This window comes from Montipora capricornis, chromosome 1, assembly GCF_036669925.1.
Source record: "Montipora capricornis isolate CH-2021 chromosome 1, ASM3666992v2, whole genome shotgun sequence".
NCBI classification, from domain to species: Eukaryota; Metazoa; Cnidaria; class Anthozoa; order Scleractinia; family Acroporidae; genus Montipora; species Montipora capricornis.
The window spans coordinates 4975537-4980536 of record NC_090883.1 but is presented as its reverse complement, the minus strand read 5'-3'; positions in this window follow the sequence as shown (position 1 = coordinate 4980536).

The window sequence follows — 5000 nt, the reverse complement described above, 5'->3', positions numbered from 1 at the left end:
TTGTTGATCCGGAACCATATTGGTCGGTTTTACTCCTAGGAATATGCAGAGAAAAATACGTATCCTTGAAATCAATGTTGCACCACCTAATATTCCAGGCCTCGTTAAAAAGCAAGAAGCCAGCGAAAGAAACAAGACAGAGACAGACATCTCTGATATCGGGCAAACTAGCATTGACTCCAGCAAACCTAAGAACAAGAGCATGTAAATGTTCAGGGCAGATAGGGAGTCTCTTTTTAGATTAAACAAAATCAGCAGAGACTCTCTTGCAGCCTTCCAAAATGGCTTTAACCAAACTACTGTTACATGGATTCGGGACATCACACGAATTATGAAAAAAAAATTGACTATAAAAGGCGGAATTAATGGTAGCAAAAGAAGAACCTGATTGGACTAGACTAACAAGATAAAGTGAAAAATGAAGAGCAGAAGCAGGAAAACGCGAGACTCCAGGAAAAGAGGCAGCCCACGCCTTCCACTTTTGAAATTGTGAGTGATATCCTTCCACAGTCGAAGGAGCTTTACTTGCCGTCAGTACACCGGGGACAAGTTCTTCCAAAAGGTATCAAGGCATCGATCCGTGGACCTACAGTGATTGAAGAACTTGTAAAAAGACAAAAAAGCAGCAGAATATTAATACAAATAGTATAGTAAAATGAGCCGATAACAAACAAAAGCAACAAAACATAGAAAACAGGTAAAATTGCCAAGAGACACAAAAAACTGCTGAGCAGTGGGAGAGAGACTGGACGGAACAAAAGTAACGTTGGTAGTTATAAGCTATGGAGCGCTGGTAAAAGCATGCGCAAGAAAGAAAAAGCGTGCCAGCCTTACACCATAAAGGCTATGAAGCAGAACACAATGGATCTAGGTATGCAAATAATAACAAACCTCAAATCCGTGGAGAACATGTCAATAAAGATACACAAGGGAAACCCAATAAGCATGAAGTCATTAAATATTGAACAATAATAACAACAAACGCTGCTCACTTTAAAACAAAAGGCTATAAAGCGTGCAGCATCAGTAAACGCTATAAAGCGCACAGCAATAACTAGCGCTATGAAGCGCACAAATCTATCATTCCAACAGTAAAACTAAAACCGCAGACTTGAATCTAAACGGACAAAATAATGTATTGTGACCATATCGAGCAGGTGCAAAAACAAGAGAAGGGTCAGAAAGGAAGGCCTAAGACCACCCATCGGAAACACGTTTGGCCAAAAAGCTGCTGAAAGCCACTTGGGGATAACGAAAACGCCCGGAGCGCCGCATACCTCTAAATGAAAAATGGTACGACTAATAAGATAAATAGGTGGCACCAACCAATTGTTCTCACCTGCCCAATCAATACTGAAAGCGTCCACACCTTCCGCACCAGGACACCAAAATTTGGAATAAAACCTTGCACGCTTGGCTGAATCTGGGGAAGCGAACCTATCGACTGTGAAAGGACCGAAAAGGGACGAAACGTATGCGTAAAATCTGAAGAGACACTCCAGTCATCAAAATCAATGACTCTACTCAAAGAATCAGCATAATCATTGAGAGACCTGGAATCCACTCAATTTCAATCGACACATTATAAACGGCACAAAATTGAAAGATCTCAAGAGCGTGGCGCTGCAACCTGAGGGATGTACTGCCCTTACTGGCGATAACCGAAGCATTTTTGCTGTCCGTGTACAATTTGACCACTTTGCCTTGGATAAGCGACTTAAACGACTTAAGCAAGTAAAGGATAGCAAGCAATTCCCTACCATTGCTATCAAGAATAGATTCCATAGAGGAAAAAGCTTTGTAAAACAGTTCAAGCTCCCCCTTGTCAACAAAAAGGGCATGTCCCCCACAAGCAAAGGCACTAGCGTCAGTACAGATAATAGAAACTGGCCGAGAGTACTCAAATAACTTCCTACAGTTGAGCTTAGAACAATTATCGAGCCAGAAATAGATGTGCCCTTAATCGACCCTTAACTACCACTGCAGCAGTACCTTGCTCATACTCATACCAGTTCTGTTTATAAAACGCTAGCAAAGAATTGTCAGTAAACTTATCTTCCATAAGTGTCATGAACTCCTGGGATACATCAGGTTGAGAGACGGTGGATACAGTCCCTTGGCCAGCGCACAACAAGTCTGAAACGCTAGAAGTCAGGTTGTCCAAGAACTGCGAGCGTGAATTAGCGTGTGGTGGACGTGCTGGGACTTGCTCCGGCAGCGTGAACAGCATTTCCGGTGGTAAAGGTTCGGGTAAGGACGGGACACTCTCTCCACCAATGTCCGGAGGAGCCACAGAACCGGCAAGCACCTCCTTGGCGATTGTAGCAAACCCTGGGTTGCTGGTACATAGCAGCGGTTGAGGAGGCGAACTGACCACGCTGGAAGTGTCCTCAAAGAGTGTATGGTTGAGGAAACGGCGGATATCCTCCCTGCACGTGTTCAGCATTTTGACGTTTGGCACGAGTGCGGGTCTTGACTCTCAGAGCTTCCCTTTCAGCAGCGCGGATCCTTTTATCGTCCTCCAAGTCAAGGACAACAGCGTTACTCTCGTGATGTTTGACCGTGAGCCAACCTCCTTCGGAAGAATCAGCAATTCGGATCTTTCTGTTGTGTTCCTTTATAAGTTTAAGAGAATCTTTCAAAAGTAGAGACGCTTTCGCTGAATCTTGAATGAGAAGTGCCTTCGAAACGCTTTCGAGAAGATCCAAAACTTGAAGGTTGAACTTATAGTTCCTTTTGTTTCCAGGATAGGAAAACTTGAGCTCGCTCTCAACTTTGGGCTGTTTAGAGACAGATAAAGCACACTCGGCGTCGGTAGAAGCTTTCTCGAACTTAGAAGAGAGCTCAGAAGTGTGTGACTTGAGTTGCTCGAGTAGAAAGGTTCGGAACTCGGTTAAATCCTGTCGAGTAACCGTTTCTTGTAAATGGCCCGACATTGAACGAAAAAACCTAAACCGAAATAAAACAACGTACAACGCGAGTAAACTTGTCGGCGTCAAGAGGTGTGACATTCACGAGGAGTGGTATATAAAGGCCTAATTATCCCATTGGGAATTAATACCAGGCAACCTAATTAGACACCTAAAAAAAATACATATTACTACGGCCCGAGAAGTTTCTAAACTCTTAACGTAAAGTTAAAAAAAGAATCAGCGCTTTTCGACTATTATTTAAAGTACCCTTGCATGATAGTCGCCGGCTGTTGAAAAGGAGGGATTTCGGTCACAAGTGTACCGAAAAGGTAATATTGTGTAAGCACTGGCAACCTACACGCAAACTGTTTCAATAGTGCTTTTATTCACATTTCGATTGCCGCCGAGCAGGTAAACAATGTTCATACCGCTAAAACAATGCGACCCGATGTTTTATCTACAAATTAATGGAGAAGCATTGTGGCAATGGCGCGCCATCAAGAACCCTGCGCAGATGTTCCAGGTGCACCAGCTACTAATGAGATCAGACCGTCAAACAAAAGAGAAATTGCCCAAAATGCAGCTCACGTTTGGCCTTTTTTTCGGCTGTTTTTTGGTGCTTTACAAAAGTTAGCACATGGCTTTTGTAGATGAGACCTTAAAGAAGGGAATGAGACATTTTCCGTCTTTTCTCTAGCTGTGGAACCACTTGGACATTTTATTTGAAAATGGCCTATTTTCGGGCATTTTTGGTATGGGGGGAAATATTCATAGCTATATTTTTCCGTGAAATACAGCTCTTTCAAAAAGTTAGCATATGGATTTCTTTCCTTGTCATGTAAAGAAGTTCCCTTACAATTTTTCAGAGGAAAAGAATGATTCGAAGTACTTGGAAAATTAAACTTTATATCTGTACCCTCCTGACTCTTCGGCCTTTTGACTGCTTGGTCACTTGCATAACAAAAGAATCGGAGGTCTTTGAATTTCCCGCGAGGACGGTAATATATTCACAGGCAGCCCAGCTCTTTTTATGGACCACACAAGGAACACAGAGAAAACCAGGTTTCAAAAAAATCGGTTAAATCAAGTTAAATCGGTAATATAACGACACCAGGAGCAAACAACACACGTATGGAATAAGGTAAGCCATTTTTATTGAATAGTTTCACTTTTAACTACCTCCCTGGATATCTTGTAGAAAATCCCATACAAACCCTTTTAATTCGACGCCATATTGTGTTCCTTGTGTGGTTCATAAAGAGAGCTTGGGCTGCCTGTGATATATTCAAACTCCTATGACAAAAACAATAGCACTTTCGCCATGCCATTTTTTTGTTAGAAGCGCAAGCACATAACAGAAAACCAAAATTTGTAACATTTACGACATGTTGCGAAGATCGAAGGTAACTCAAACCAGTTTTTCGAAGAGGGTGATAAGATCTTCATTCAAATGTTCGGCTGGTTCTCGCTTAACGTGTAAAAGCATGTGCCGCTTTGAATAGGTTGCGGGGCGCAATTAGCCGCCATTGCCGGGTATTCTGGAATCGCTCCAAAACAAGCGCAATTTCCACTGTAGGATCAGGACAACCAAAGTTACAAAAAATATTTTCAGCTCACGAAATGCAGCGCGTTGATCGGGTGCTCTCTTTAGAGCTCGAAGAATGCCCGGTCAACCCTGCATGATCCCGTAACTTAACAGTTACAATCAATACTTTTATTTGGAAATCGACGGGAGCTACTTTGGAAATGGCGAGTATTTAAACTACAGTAGATCGTCTACTGCTCTTTAACACTCTACAAGAAGACTTGCCGCCGCTTAATGATATCCTGAGTTCCAGTTCAATGGTCCGACAAGGTCACGCAAGGTGACAATTGGGAAATTCAAAACGCTGTATTTCGAAACGAAAGACGTCACGGAACGCGAAACATGGAGAAAGATTTATTTCTAGGTCATCGGCAAGCTCCTGTAGATAAAAATTCAGAAGACCTCGCGATTTTGATTTTAGAATTTGATGAAATGGCTGTACTTGAACTCGATTGTTCACTGCCAGGGGTGATCGTCTCGGCTTCTCGATACATGTTGCAAAT